At 36.6% G+C, this 17364-nt stretch overlaps 1 pseudogene; it reads right to left on the reverse strand.

The window, feature by feature from the left end:
* Nucleotides 1-5217: 5217 nt before the first annotated feature.
* LOC100440544 (mitochondrial-processing peptidase subunit alpha-like) lies at nucleotides 5218-7097 on the reverse strand (annotated as a pseudogene).
* Between the last annotated feature and the right edge of the window lie 10267 nt (nucleotides 7098-17364).

The raw sequence follows: 17364 nt of genomic DNA on the forward strand, positions 1-17364 counted from the left end.
ATTTCCCTGGGCTGAAATTAGTAGCTATTGTTTAAACAATTCTTAAAAGTGTCCATGCTCCTCAACAAATTTAAAGACTATTAAATCAAAGCCTAGCTCATAATGGTGATAATCAAGGAAGAGCTACCAATTACCTGAATGATGTTTGCCTAGTTCCAGAGAAAGAATGGAATAGCTTTTGTACCTACTACTGCTTACTGAGACATTACTGAAATCCACATTAGCAAAAGTCCAAAAAAAGGAAACAAAAAGTTACCGAAATATTTTAATAGATAGCAATAATTTTAAAAACTATATCTAGATATTATACATGGAAATAAAAACTTTTATTGTATAAAATGTATGTTTATCCATGTTACTCATGGGGCTGACAATACAGACACCTTCCTCTCTTGAACTGCCAAAGCCTCAGCCATGTGCAGTTATATAGAACCAATGTCAGACTCTAACTCTGCCAGGTTTTCAGCCATGGTCTTTGTTCCCTGGCCTCACTGGGGCCCATTAGTGTAAATTCTGCAGCTTGCCAATAGCACATGCTTAGTCGGGAATGGGGAAATAATTTTCATTTTTATTCCTGAGTCTTAACCATTTAATCCCATCATCTTTCATTACATTTTCTATAGAAAACAAAATCATCTCTACCTCTCTCCCAACCTCTCATTCTTCCATCTCCATTATTGCTACTATTGAAAGATGTATCAGAATCTTTTTCCTGGAGAAACTGAGCACAAAATTTGGCATTATTAACTAGTTTTATTTGGCATCATTGACTGGTCTAGCTTCCTGATTCATTTAATTAAAGACCACAATAGGCACATTGAAATCCTAGCAATGAACATACATTGAATAAATATTTATGAGGTGAAAGGGTTATAATAATAGAATGCCATGAAAGTGTTTCATTTTCATTCATCTATATATTACTTCATTTAGTTTTTACAAATATTTATGTATTCATTCATTCAAGAAAATTTATATTGACTGCTTACTATGTGTTAAGCAGTGCTCTAGGCATGACACATAAAACATTAAACAGACTTCTAGCCATCATGCTGTTTATATTCTAGGAAACACAAAAGGAAATTAGACATGTAAAACACATACAATGCAAATTCTGGTAATAAACAGGGAAAATAAACCTAGAATGAAAAATTTTGTGGATTAAATTCCAACTAAAAAGAAAGGCTAAAGCCAAAGATCTGAGGCAGGAACAATCTCAGCCTATTCAGGAATTATCTACTATTCTAGTAGTTATGCATATTTTTCACAAAGAAAGAAAGTGAGACTCGTATAAATTGTACGACCTTGCTCAAGACCACACATTTTGTTGGTAAGACTCCTAGAACCAGAGCTAAGATTGGTAACTGGTAACTCATAGCTCATGCAATGAAGATGGTTCTTTCTAAGAAAAAGTTTACCCAGTGAGGCTCTGTGAAGGAAAATGTGGCATTGACATGGTGGATAAATACAGATTAAGGATACACACTGTCTCTCTAATATCACCTTAAGACAAAAGGCTTAATTTTATGCATTTTTGTATTCATATGCATTAGTGTTATGTCTACTAAAAAACAATTAATATAAATCAAGATTGCATTTAATTCTTAGATTTGGAGTTTGGCATCCTCTGTTCAAGGATATATCACTTAATAACAAAATACCCTTGGTAAATCACATTGTTATCCTGAGTATTTCCTTACTTTAAAAAAATACAAAAACTTATACTTGTAATACATAATAGTGTGCATATGAAAAGTTTTTATTAAATATCATATTCGGAGTATATATCATAGCTACTAAACTATTATATTTCCACAGATGACACTGGCTGAGAGTATAGGAAAAACACCCATATTGTCAATGCTAAATTATAATCCCAACTGGGCATGGTGAATATAGTCCCTAAGTAGCCAATATTTTAAAGCACTTGGGGATAATGCAGGCTGTGCCTTTGAGAATCTTAAGGAATTCTCCTGTTAAATATATGTGGTAACATCAGGGTAAAGAATAACAGAAAAGACAATAAAAACCAAAAGTAGAAAATCTAGAAAATTCACAAGTTCCTACATATATACAACATACCAAGACTGAACAAGAAAAAATCTAAAACCTGGACAGACCAATAACATGTAATGAGCTTGAAGTAATAATAAAAAAAGTCTCCCAGTAAAGACAAGCCCAGGATCTGCTGACTTCAGTGTTGAATTCTATCAAACATTTAAGGAAGAACTAATACCAATTCTACTCAAACTCTTCTGAAAAACAGAGGAGGACATACTTCTAAACTCATTGTATGAGGCCAGTATCTAATACCAAAACCAAAGACACATTTAAAAAGAAAACTACGGGCCATATCTATGATGAATATTGTTGCAAAAATTGTCAACAAAATACTAGCAAACCGAATTCAACAATACATTAGAAAGATCATTCACCATGACCCTGGGAGACTTATCCCTGGGATGCAAGGATGATTCAACATATGCAAATCAATGAATGTGATACCTCATATCAACAGAATGAATGACAAAAATCATATGATCATTTCAATTGCTGCTGAAAAAGCATTCGATAAAATTTAACATCCCTTCATGATAAGAAAGACATTCAAAAAACTGGGTATAAAAGAAACACAACTCAAGATAATAAAAGCCATATGTGACAGACCCACAACTAGCATCATACTGAATAGAGAAAAACTCAAATTCTTTCCTCTAAGATCTGGAACAGGACAAGGATGCCCACTTTCACTGCTGCTATTCAACACAATACTGGGAGTCCTAGCCACAGCACTCAGATCAGAGAAGGAAATAAAGGGCAATCAAACTGGAATGGAGGAAGTCAAATTATCCTTGTTTGCAGCTGATATAATCTTATATTTAGAAAAGCCCAAAGACTCCACAAAAAAACTGTTAGAGCTGATAAACAAATTCAGTAAAGTTGCAGGATACAAAATCAACATACAAAAGTCAGTAGCAATTCTATATGCCCATAGTAAACAATATGAAAAAGACATTTAAAGGGCAATCCTATTTAGAATAGCCACACATAAAATTAAATACCTAGGAATTCACTTAGCCAAAAAAGAGAAAGAGCTCTACAATGAAAACTATAAAATACTGATGAAATAAATTGAAGAGGACACACAAAAAAATGGAAAGATATTTCATATTGATAGATTGGAAAAACCAATATTGTTAAAATGTCCATACTACCCATAGCAGTCTACAGATTCAAAGCAATCCCTATTAATATACCAATGACATTCTTCACAGAAATACAAAGAAACAGTCCTTAAACTTACATGGAACTACAAAAACCCAGAACAGCCAAAGTCATCCTAAGCAAAAGGAACAAAACTGGAGAAATCACAATACCTGACTTTAAATTATTATACAGAACTATTGTAACAAAAACAGTATGGTACTGGCATAAAAACAGACACATTAACTAATGGAACAGAATAGAGAACACAGAAACAAATACACACACCTACAGTGAAATCATTTTTGACAAAGGTGCCAAGAACATATACTGTAGAGAAGACAGTCTCTTCCATAAATGGTGCTAGGAAAACTGGATATCCATATGCTGAAGAATAAATCTAAACCCCTAACTCTCTCTATATATAAAAATCAAATCAAAATGGATTAAAGACTTAAATCTAGGACCTCAAGCTATGAAACTACTACAGGAAAATATTAGAGAAAATCTCTAGGACATTGGTTGGGGCAAAACTTCCTTGAGCAATACCCCACAAGCACAGGCAACCAAAACAAAATGGACAAATGGGATTACATCAAGTTAAAAAGCTTCTGCATAGCAAAGGATATGATCACAAAGTGAAGAGACAACACACAGAATGGGAAAAAAATATTTGCAAACTACTCCTCTGACAAAGGATTAATATCCAGGATATACATGGAGTTCAGACAACTGTATAAGAAAAAAAAATCTAATAATCTAATTAAAAATGGGAAAACTTGCCAGGCACGGTGGCTCACACCTGTAATCCCAGCACTTTGGGAGGCTGAGGCAGGTGGATCACGAGGTCAGGAGTTCGAGACCAGCCTGGCCAACATGGTGAAACCTCATTTGTGCTAAAAATACAAAAATAAGCCAGGTATGGTGGCATGCACCTGTAATCCCAGCTACTTGGGAGGCTGAGGCAGGAGAATTGCTTGAATTGGGGACGCAAAGGTTGCAGTGAGCCGAGATCGCACCATTGCACTCCAGCCTGGGTGGCAAGGCGAGACTCTGTCTCAAAAAAAAAAAAAGGCACAATTTTAAATAGAAATTTCTCTAAAGCAGACATACAGGCAAACAGGCATATGAAAAGGTGCTCAACATCACTGATCATCAGAGAAATGCAAGTCAAAATTACAATGAGATACCATCTCACCCCAGCTAAAATGACTTTTATCTAAAATACAGGCAATAACAATTGCTAGCAAGGATGTGGAGAAAACAAAACCCTTGTACACTGTTAGTGGGATTGTAAATTAGTACAACCAGTATGAAGCGCAGTTTGGAGGTTTCTCAAAAAAAAACAACCATAGAGATAGCGTATGAGCCAGCAAAATCATATTTAAGAGATATCCATACACTCATGTTTGTTGGAGCACTGTTAATAGACAAGATTTGGAAGCAACCTAAGGGTCCCTCAACAGATGAATGGATAAAGAAAATGTGGTACATATACACAGCATAGTACTATTTAGCCATAAAAACAGAATGAGATTCTGTCATTTGCAACAACGTGGTTGGAACTAGAGATCATTATGCTAAGTGAAATAAGCCAGGCACAGAAAGGCAAACACTGCGTGTTCTCAATTATTCCTGGTACCTGAAAATCAGAACATTTGAATTCCTGGACATAGAGAGTAGAATGATGGTTACCAAAGGCTGGGAAGGGTAGTTGCAGGGCTGGGGCAAAGGAGGTGCAGACAGTTAATAGGTGCAAAAATAATAGAAATATTGAATAATACCTTTTTTTTTTTAGAAAGATGCCAGCTCTTTATTACCAGGGAAGCGGGCGTGCACACGCGTGGACTCCGCTCCTCGGAGCAGACCAGGCCCTTGCCTTCTCCCGTTTGTCAGAGGTGAGTCCTGGTACCTGACACAGGAACCTGGTGGCCTCTGGGGAGGCTCTGATAGTTTGGCCTCTGCTGCTTCCCGGCTCAGGGCTTGCTCCTCTCAAGGAACCTGAGGGACACGGTGTGCCTTGAGAGCCCCTGAGGAGGGGGAGTGCTGACCCAGCCTCTTCATGGCACGCTGCCCTCCAGCGCTCGGCACTCACCTGCTTCCTGGCTTGCCGTGGTCGGGGTCAGTATTTACTCCACTGATTGGCACATTCAGGTTCTGAGGGAATGCAAACTGCGTGGGTGCTCTGGCGACATTGTTTGCACTGTTTATACAACCAGACAGAGTTTCAGACTAAATTCGTGTCCAAACTAACACGCACGGGAACAGGCTCCAGCTGCAGCTCCTGGGTCCATCAGGCCAGGGAGCGGCTCTACCGGAAGATCCGGTAAGTCCTGAGCAGGCGCCCGTCCTTGCTCCACAGGGCGGTCTGGATGTGCTCGTAAGTGGGCAGGTCGGTCAAGTTGCCCAGGGCGGCCACTGCCGGCTTCCCCTATAGTATCTTAGAAGCAATTCTCTTCGCGTCTTCCGGCTTCTCGTTGCGGATGAACGTGCACAGCTCCTGCGGCAGCTTTCTGGAGCGAGTGGCCAGCACCTGCCTCCCCACATCCTCGAAGATCACAGGCCTGGACTCCAGGTTCATCATGAGCGTGGACGTCAGCTGCGTCTTGGCTCGCTCCAGCTCCACCGCGTCCACGGTTCTGCCCATTAAAATAAACTCCTTTGTGATGATTTCTACCATTTCTGGAACCTGCCTCGGGTCGGCGCTGGCAAGGATGCACAGGAGGCCAGTGTCCTCGTAGCTGAGGTAGCAGGAGGTCGCGTTATATATCCAGTGGTGTCTGCTGAGCACATCGAGGTAGAGCCTGGAGAATATGCCCTTGCCGGGCCCACCAGCCGAGAAGGAGCCGCCTCCGCCCATCATCATGTTCAACAAAGCAAAGGGGATGAGGTCCTCCTCCAGGAAGGAGCAGCTCTCCAGTCCGATCCCCCATCGGGGATGGGGGTCGGGCCCAGGCTGACGTCTCTTTCTAGCTTGGCAATCCCCCCAGTGTACTGGGCCACGGATCTGTCAACATCCACTGCCTCCGCGCTCCCTCAGGCCGCCTGGACCCCCAGGAGGTACTTCCGGGCACATTCCACCAGGTGCTCCACACTCACACCAGCCAGTACCACGCAGTCGGGGGTGTAGTAGTTCCGCCCGTAGGAATGCAGAACTTCCCGATTGATCTTTGCTGTGTTTTCTGTGGAACAGAAACGGTGGAGGCCAACTGTGGGGCCTGTTGAGCACGTTGAGGTAGAGCCTGTAAGCCGCTTCATGAATCATCTCGGTGAGGAGTGGCTCTGGGTCAGGCTGCATGTTCAGGTCCTCCAGCTCAAACTGGACCGCCATCCGCATCATCTCGACTTCTTCATCTGTTAGCTGGGGCTGCAGAACCACATCAGCCAATAAGCCGAACACCGTGTCCAAGCCTTTACTATCAGTAGACCCAGCATACATGGTGGTGTCACTTGATGTCTGGCAGTCACAAATACCTCCATGCTTTTCCAACGTAAGCAGAATTTCATCTTTGCTGTCAAATCGAGCAGTAGAAGAAAATGCCAATTTTTCCAAAAAGTGAGCAATTCCACTAAGGTATGTTGCTTCATATCTTGATCCTGAATTAATAAGAATTCCTACTATAGAAAACGGTCCAAACTTATTTTGAGAGGCCACGCGAAACCCATTATCCAATGTGGTTTGAAACTTTGGATTCAAACTTTTCCTGTCCATCAACTGTAGCAAAAACATGCTTGGGTACTCCAGGTAAGAGAGAAGAGAGGGGGATGTTGGGATAGGTGCCACCGCTACTAAACCGTCTGTACGCAGGAGGTCCAAACCTCAGCCGCTAGCGGCCCCGAGAACCTGAGCCCCTCAGCGACCGCGTAGCCGCCAGCACCATGGCCGCCATCTTGAGTCTCGGCCCATTGCTTCTGTCCGAGATCTACTTTTTGATAGCAAAACAGTTACTACAGTCAATAATAACTTAATTGTACATTTTAAAATAACTAAAAGGGTATGATAGGATTGTTTGTAACACAAAGGATAAATGTTTGAGGGGATGGATGCCCCATTCTCCATGATGTGGTTATTACGCATTGCACGTCTGTATTCAAATGTCCCATGTACCCCATAAATAATGCACTTACTATGTACCACAAAAGTTAAAAATTTAAAAAAACCTAAAATTATAAAATAAAAAATACTGTAAGTAAACAACGATTATAAAGATCTCAGGCTACAGAAACCCAGATTTATCTTTAAGATGTTGTTTTAATAAACCGCCCGCTGCATGCTTCAGTTATCCTGGATAAAAATATCAGAGTAGTCTTAGGCACCTAAAGAAGGTAATATGAGCCTATTAGTGACTGTTAACTTAAAACAATGATTGCAGTATCATATAACCACAGAACCTGATGATTTTAAAAATACTGTTGCAGAAATTCAATAGTAAACTATGAAACCAAATCCACAGCTTTTTTTTTTTTTAACAGATAAAAGCTGTATTACTTGGGTGGAGTAGCCTATAGAAATTAGCTTGGCTGAAGCACTACAGTGAGAATCTATGTTTGGCTAAGAATAACCTTGGATTATGTCCTATGTGCAAGCTAACTTGTTTAGTCATGGATGCTGGCAAAAGATATGAGGCTTGGGTCAGAAACAAAGGAACTTCTTACTCTCATGACATAGCAGGCAATTTAAGCTTTATACTTACTTTGGATTGCTCTGTTTATCTCCAAGCACCACTAACATAATTAGAATGGCCCAATGCAGGGAATTTGTGTTATACAGTCAACGAACCCTGAATCTGAGAAACCTCAACTTTGCCCGAGAGAGAGACATTGTCCTTACTATTCTCAACAACAGACAAACCTGCCTCTCCTCCAAATGGAAATACAATCTTTATTATGTTTCAAGGCTGTTTGCTATACAAATATCTTTGAAAAGATAGTCTGGAACGAAAGCTGTCAATGCTTCTGCTCAGAAAACATATGGAAACCCAACATTCATAAAGAGTTGTCTCCAAAAGGTAAGCTAAGAAAAATTCATGCAGGTCCTTCAAGGGTTTTGAAGGTTAGGCCTAATTAATAATCTATAATGATTTAAGATTTTAAGCTGATTTTATTTGACATAAAAAGGGGGAAGAATGTTTTATTTTAGCGTTATGCTAACAGAAAGACCAGTTATAAAATAAAGAATGGGAAATGTTAGGGTCTGTAGTTAAATGTTATCAGTAAGAATTAGTTTATTGGAAAATTCAGTGGAAATTGTGCAGTATTACTAATGGGACCTAATAACACTATAGGAAATAAAAGATAAGGAATATGTTTAAGTGACGTCATCCCTACATATAAAATTTAATATATGAAAAAGGTGCATCTTAAATTAATTGACAAAAAAGTATATTTTCCAGGGGTGTCCAATCTTTTGGCTTCCCTGGGCCACATTGGAAGAAGAAGAATTGTCTTGGGCCACACATAAAATAAAATAATAGTAGCTGATGAGCTAAAAAAAACACACACAAAAATCTCGTAATGTTTTAAGAAAGTTTATGAATTTGTGTTGGGCCGCATTCAAAACTGTCCTGGGCCACATGCAGCCTACGGGCTGCCGTTAGACAAGCTTGTTTTAAAAGATATTAGAGCAATTGGTTAGTTGTTTGGGGAAAAAATAACTTAGACTTTCACCCTTTAACACTTTCCAACCACATGTAGATAATTTTAAAAATTATTGAGTTTTTAAATTTAAAAATGTATAAAGTGGATGTATTAGAAGAAAATATCATTGTGTGTGTATAGATGTGTGTAGAGGAAATTAGCTATTTCTCCATAATGTTATAGATAAATAACCAAGCCATAAAAACAAATATTTGTATCATTGTGAGAAAAAACTTCCTAAATACACAAACAAATATGGAATTCATAAAGGCAAATACCTTATAACACTTGCTTTTATTTACACTGTCACTTACACTAGTTTTGCATGTTACTCTAATTGAGATACATTTTCAACACCACAAAATATTATTAGTTTTATTTTATGCAGTGAAAAATAATTTGTATTTACTCATAGATTTATCTTTTCCAGGACTCTCCATCCTTTCCTGAATTTTCTTACTTCTTTAGCTTTTTTCTTACTTATTTAGCTTTTGATATGAAACAGACAATTTTTATTAGTCTCAAGTTTCCATGTATCAGCTTGGTTGTGACCTGGCTCAACTGATAGCTAGGTTCTGTCATGCTTTTGTGGTCAGTTGGCAGTCCAACTGATTACAGCATGATCTAGAATGGCCCGCTACATGTATGAGATAGTTGACAAGCCATTGGTCTAGGATGTGTCTGAATTGGGAAGACACAGCTATGAGACTTTAGGAGTATTTTGTCTTCCACTATGTTAGCCCACTATTTTTCACATAGTGGTTTCAGAGTTCTAAAGAATGATAAGAAAGCAGTTCCCATAAACTTTTCTATAATTTCCAAAAGGCATAATCTCTTTTCAAGCTTCTGATTATGTCCTGTTTGCTAATTTCCATTGTCTAAAGCAGTATGCCTGTGTATTAGTTTGCTAGATTTGGCATAACAAAGTACCACAGTCTGCGTGGCTTGAACAACAGAAATACAGTTTCTCAATGTTCTGGATACTAGATGTCCAAAATCAAGTTGTCAGTATGGTGGATTTTTTCTGAGGGCTGTGAAAGAAGAAGGTTTCGGGTCCCTCTCCATAGATTGTACATGACCATCTTTCCACAATGTCTCATCACATAGTCTTCCCACTATACATTTCTATCTGTGCCCAAATTTCTCCTTTTTATAAGAACAACAGTCATATTGGATTAGGACCTAATGACCTCCCTTTAACTTGATACATATATAAAACTCTATCTCCAAATAAAGTCACATTCTGAAGCACTTGGTGGTTAGAACTTCAACATATGAATTTTGGGGGTACACAATACAGTCAATAACAACCTAGGAAACGGGTTCAATTGATGGTTTCATAGACTCCAAATCCTGATGGCAGGATCAGGGACAACAAGGAGATAGGTGGAGGGAGGGGTAAAAAAAATTGGCTACTGTTACAATCCACAACAATCCAAAATCATCTTCTTTCCTGAAAAATTATTTAATATCTCTTCTGGTAGGATGTCATTAATAACAAAATCCTTCTTTTTTATTCCTGAAAATGTATTTATTTCACCTAATTTTTGTCACCACGGCTGGAGTGCAGTGGTGCGATCTTGGTTCACTGCAACCTCTGCCTTCCAGGTTCCAGCTATTCTCCAGCCTCAGCCCCCCGAGTAGCTGAGACTACAGGTGTGCTCCACTGTATCTGACTAATTTTTGTATTTTTAGTAGAGATGGTGTTTCACCATGTTGGCCAGGCTGGGCTCGAACTCCTGACCTCAGGTGATCTGCCCACCTCAGCCTCCCAAAGTGCTGGAATTACAGGCGTGAGCCACCATGACCGGCCTGAAATATATATATAAATATTTTTTTAATTTTTTAAAATTATTATTATACTTTCAGTTTTAGGGTAAGTGTGCACAATGTGCAGGTTAGTAACATATGTATACATGTGCCATGCTGGTGTGCTGCACCCATTAACTCGTCATTTAGCATTAGGTATATCTCCTAATGCTATCCCTCCCCGCTCCCCCCACCCGGCAACAGTCCCCGGAGTGGGATGTTCCCCTTCCTGTGTCCATGTGTTCTCATTGTTCACTTCCCACCTATGAGTGAGAATATGCGGTGTTTGGTTTTTTGTTCTTGCGATAGTTTACTGAGAAGGATGATTTATATTTTAAGTGAATATAGAATTATAGTTTGCCAGTTCTTTCAGCACTGTAAGAGTGTCATTGTGCTCTCTGGCTTCCATGGCTTATGATGAAAAGTTGGCCATTACCTTTATTATTATTCCTTGAATGTAATGAGTCTTTTATCTATAGTTGATTTTATAATTTTTCTTTGGCATCAGTTTTTCATAAATTTACTTTTGGAAAATGCATAGACTATGAAAAGATCATCATGAATAAATTCTAGCTCACCTTCTTGTTGTGTGGGGTCTGGCATTATTCTAATTTCTCTTATCTTCAGGGCAAAACCAAAATTGAATCTCAAACTGAAAGTGTGGGGTGTTTTCAAGTGCCTCTACTATTTGGTAATCCCTGAGTTCCAGTTTTTGTCTTTCCAGCCAAATGAGTCTTTTGCTCTCTTTACCTAACATTTTATCCTCTAATTAACTGTGTTTTGCTTATATTCACAATAACTTGCTCTGGGCATATGCAGTTTAAGAATCAGTAAATGCCTCAAAAGGAAATTGCAGGAAGACTATCAGGCTCACTTCTCTATACAGTATTTTTCTTTCCTCCAAGATTTTGACTCCTCAAATCATGGTTGCTTTGGCAGCCATGAGCTCCAATTTTTGTCTACAAAGCCCACAGAGACTGCCACAGGCTCTAGAATGTTGTTTTCTGTTTGACGTTTATGTCCAGTGTAGTGAATGAGCAGATGCACCCAGAAGAAATGTAAGTCTCACCTCAATGTGTTTCTTCTCTGCAGAAACTGTGCCCATCAAGACCTGGCTGCCTTGATTGCTTTATAATATAAATATATATATATATATTTATTTATATAGTATATAAATATATATTATATATTACATAAATATATTTATATATTTTATAAATATATATATAAATAAATAAAATATAATATAAAAAATATGTAATTTTTTTTTTTTGATGGAGTCTCTCGTTCTGTCACCCAGGCAGGAATGCAGTGGCACAGTGCCATCTCGGCTCACTGCAACCTCCGCCTCCCGGGTTCAAGGGATTCTCCTGCCTCAGCCTCCTGAGTAGCTGGGATTACAGGCGCCTGCCACCACACCCGGCTAATTTTGTATTTTTAGTAGAGATAGGGTTTCTCCATGTTGGTCAGGCTGGTCTTGAACTCCTGACCTCAGGTGATCTGCCTGCCTCGGCCTCCCGAAGTGCTGGGATTACAGGCATGAGCCACCATGCCCGGCTTGCAAACAGGTTTTTAAAACATTTTTTTAGTCTTATTTTTACAGCTCCAGTTAGTAGGATGGTTAGTCTGATATATTCAGTCATAGAAGCAGAAATACCTATAACAAAATGTAAAGGCCAAACAACATTTGGCCTTTAGAGAGAGTGTGGCCTTTAGAGAGTGTGTGTGGACACACACACTCTCCCTACATGAGTTAATTATGAAACATATGATATCATGGAATAGAATTTAAGGCAAATTTGCTCATATTTAGATGGATACTTGGGACTTTTATGGAACTTAATTGCTAAATGTGAAGTGTAGAACTGAGAATTTGATGTCAAAGTCATCTATTAGAGGAATTGTGTGCTCTACTTTTTAAAAATATTTGTTATTCCTCCTTGTGAATTTGCTTCATTCTTCCACTTTTTAATGCAAGCCATCTGTCTTAGTTTGTCTGTGTTGCTATAAATTAATACATGAGACTGGCTGATTTATGAAAAAAGAAAAAAAAGCTTCATTTGGCTTATTGTTCTTCCAGCTGGAAAGTTCAAGACTGGGCACTGGTGAGGGCCTCAGCTCCTTCCACTCATGTGGCAGAAGTCGAAGGGAAGCCAGCATATGCAGGTATCACATGGTGAGAGAGGAACAAGAGGTAGAGGAGGGAGGTGCCACGATCTTTTTAACAACCAGCTTTCAGGAGAACTAATAGAGCAAGAACTCACTCACTACAGAAAGATAGCAATAACTAATTGAGCAAGAACTTGCTCATTACCAAGAGGATGGCACCAAGACATTCATGAGGGATATGTCCCTATGACCCAAACACCTTGCATTAGGACATACCTTCAACATTAGGGCTCAAACTTCAAACGTATGTATGCAAATGTGAACCGATACCAAATTACCAGAGCACAGTTTGGCAATATACATTCAAATCACAAAAAAAACCTATATTCTCTATTGGTAATTGCAGTATTAGGTACTGATACTAAGGAAGTAAGCATTTGCTTATATTCAGCATTTTTTCTGAGAACCAAGATTGAAAATAACCTAGTAAGCCACATATAATGGATTAGTTCAATATATTGTAACATTATATGGTAGGATATTATGTATCACTTAAAAAGATTATGCTGAAGTATATTTAACATCATGGAGTTATTATATATTATTATATAATTGTATATAATGAAATATATATTTCAAACATTAGTCCATGATATTAAATACTTCAGTATAATCTTTCTGTATTATTAGTATTTGGGAAAGTATCTTATAAAAGTTTTAAAATACCTGCTTTGTTATTTTTATATTAAAATAATAGAGAAATACTTAAATCTGTAGACTGTGATTTCTCAGATTTGCTATTAATTGCAAAATATAATTGGGGAAGGGTTATTTGTATTTTCCAAATTGTTCACAAAAATATGTTGATTGTATAATCATAACGTATATTAAATAATATGATATAAGAATCACACTATAAATTATTAGAAATAAATAATGAGAAATTATTAACCTTTGCATTTGGAATGACTTCTATAAAAATGAAAGGCAATATATTTTATAGGTAAAAGTTAAAAAATTACTTTTATGAAAAAGAAAAATCTAAGAACATTGTCACAGAAAACAAATCTTGGTCTCAGATCAACTATTATGTTGGTCTGGTTTTTTTTTTTAAAGTTAGTGAATGCCCTTCCTTTGAGAGAAGATTCTAAAATACTGCTGCACACAAAAATATTATACAAAATGTAGACAAAAAGCAACTTAAAAAAGATTGTACTGTGGGATGCTTGAAGTTTATACAAACATTCAAATGTACAGATTTTATAGTTTGGAAATTTAGACAGAAACAGACTGCCAACATCATTGGGTCATCCTGACCCAAACTCTTCCTAGAATTGATTTATACAGATATTCCATTCTATTTCTTATCTATGCTTGAACCGAATACCAAATCACCTGAAAAAAATACTGTGACAACATCAAAGAAGATGTCAGTAAATGAAATAGATTCACATGCTTGGAGGAAAAGAGTACTGTAAAGATGCCAATTCTTTCAAAATTAATACATAAATTCAATAAAAATCCATCCTAAATATCTTTTTGATTTATTTGCTTTTTTGTGGTTGTGGTTGTTTTATAACTTGACATACTGATTATAAATTTCATCTCGGAGATTAAATGTATGAAATAGCTAAGGAAATAATGAGAAAAAAAAGAAGTATGGAGAGAGGTTTTCATCATAAATCTTTATTAATGGAAAGTGTGGTGCTGATGGAGGAATAGTCAAATAGATCAATGGAAAGCATGGAGAATATGCGTATATGATAATTTATTATGTAATAAAGGTAGCATTTCAAATCAATGAGGAAAGATTTGATTATTCATGAAATGACTACCTGTTTGGAAACAGAAAAAGTTTATTTCCTATATAATGTTAAATACAAAAATAAATTTCTGGAAGATTATATATGGAAATAAACTATACATTATGAAGCCAAATATAATAGAATATTTTTCTAATTTTGAGATAAGAAAACATATTTAAACATTTCATAAAATCTAAGTAAAATTAAATATACAAGTAAGACCAGATAATATTTTTTAAAGTTTATATAGTGAGGTATTTCATGAACAAACTAAATAGAATAAGAATTTATTATGTGAACTGTTTTAAAGCAACTTTTAGCTGTTAATTAATACATCAGCACTAATTGCAATTATGCAACACTTTTGGAGAGATATTTGCTAGAATATATAAAGAGCCTTGAAAATTGTGACAGCCTTTATATTAGATGCTGTGGTGTGCCAGACCATCAGGAAAGAACTTATTCCTCCAGTTTTTCTTGGGAATGTCGGCAGCAGAAAACCCTCTTTGGGAACAGCTGTGCTGTGTAAATCCTTCTTACCTGAAGTCTTGCTCCCTTCCCTTAACCACCTCACAACCAGTAACTAGTAAATGCATTGGCAAAAAGATTTAGCCCTTCTACCTCAACTCAGGATAAATCTGAAGGAGTATTTCAGCTTACAGTTTCACATGAAGTTCTCTGAGATCACTTTGATCATGCATCAGAGCCCAAATTCTCCCTCTACCCAATTCAGCACTCTTCCCTGCCACCTTCCTTGAAGTAATCCATCCATCTCAAAGTTAAATATCTGGGAAATTGACCTACAAGTAGAAAATAAACCCGGATACAGGGAAAAATATACAGGTTCATCGGGGGATTGTTTACAATAAGAAAAAGCTTGAAAACACTTAAATATTCATATATTCACATATGAATATTTGAATATAATATACACACATATATAATATGTATATATACACATATGCATATGACATTGTAATATAGTGCAGCAATTAGATTTACTTGCAAATAATTTGTGATAGCATCGGAAATTTTACTGTTACAATGTTAAATGAAAAAAAAGTAACTTTTAGACCAGTAAAACTACTCTGTATCTTGCTATAATGGAATGTACATATTATTATATATGTCCAAGCCCACAGAGTGTACAACATCAAGAATGAACCCTAATGTAATCTATGGACTCTGAGTGATGAGGATGTGTCAATGTATATTCATCAATTATTTTTTTAAAATGTACCACTCTGGTGGAGAATGTTGATAATAGGGGAGTATATATCTGAGGAGGTATTTGGGATATCTTTATACCTTCTGCTAAATTTTGCTATGTATCTAAAACTGCTCTAGAAAATAGTCTAAATAAACAAACTAATTAATTAACTACATTTTTAAAGTTAAGTAACAAAACAATTTATGTAATGTGACTCCTATTATGTAAACACATGCATAGGAATAAAGAGAAGAAATAAATATACAGTGAGTAATTCTTTTTCTCCCTATGCTACTAAATTTTCTGTTTCCCTAAATGTCATATATAAATTAGAAAAATAATTTATATTTTTTAATAAATCTGTTAAAATGGTGATCCAGAAAGATAATTATTACCTTCAATTTATACAGTTTATAACTGCAAATTTGAGACTTATTAAAGCAAATCATGTCCCATTCACATAATACTATCAGCAGCAGATTTGAGAGTCAAACTTAAGTGTTTCAAGTGCAGTAGTCTTCCACTTGATCTTCATACACTGTAAAAGAATCATAGTATATGCTAAATAATCTATTTTATAGATATATATGTGTATATATATATATACAAACACACATACACACACTCGGAATGGCTTAGTCAACATAAACATGGCCTGAGTTATATAAAATATTGTTATTATGATTAAAAAGTTGAAAACATTACATTGAGTTAAAGATTTTTCTTAGATTCATGATCTTTTAGCAGAAGAACATGTATATCTTATATTTAATATAGAATACCTTTTGCAGAGGACTTCCATATACCAGGCTCTGAAAGATACTCACTTAAAAAAGTAAATTCTAACACTGAGAAATTTAACTCTTTATCTTTTTATTTTAAAATCATGTTGGAGTTAAAGAAGTGTTTCAAAGACAGTAAAGAGACTTCCCTTATTCGTTTCTCCCAGTTCCCCATATATTACATAATCATCTTATATCAATCAAAGCTAAGAAATTAACGTTGATACAATATTATTAACAAAACTATAGGCTTATTCAGATTCCACCAGTTTTTCCACTGACATCTTTTTATCTGTCCAAGGATCTAATCTAGAGTCCTACATTGCATTTCTTTGTCTTGTCTTCTTACTCTTTTCTAATATGTTACAGTTCCTAAGTCTGTCTTTGTTTTTTTATGACCTTGGCATTTTTGAAAAACTCTGGTCAATGGTTTTATAGAAAGTGCATCAGTCTGTTTTTTTCTAATGTCTTCTCTAGTTAGACTGAAGTTATGGATCTAAGCAAAGAACACCACAATGGTGAGGTGCCCCTTAGTGAGGTGCCCCTTAGTGCTTTATGTAAGGTGTGTGTGACTTTAAGTCTTAATACTGATAATATTAACTTTGATCACTTGGTGAAAATGGTGTCTTCCAGGTGTCTCTCTAGTAAAGTTACACTTTTATACTTTGTAAATAATATTTATTTGGGGAGATATTTTGAGACTCTGCACATATACTGTTTTAATTAAACACATCCTCTTCTTAATTTGCACAATAATCTCTATTTTATGCCTACAGTAATTATGATTACAGTGTTCTAACAATGATAT

Source organism: Pongo abelii, chromosome 3 (genome assembly GCF_028885655.2).
Source record: "Pongo abelii isolate AG06213 chromosome 3, NHGRI_mPonAbe1-v2.0_pri, whole genome shotgun sequence".
Classification (NCBI taxonomy): Eukaryota; Metazoa; Chordata; class Mammalia; order Primates; family Hominidae; genus Pongo; species Pongo abelii.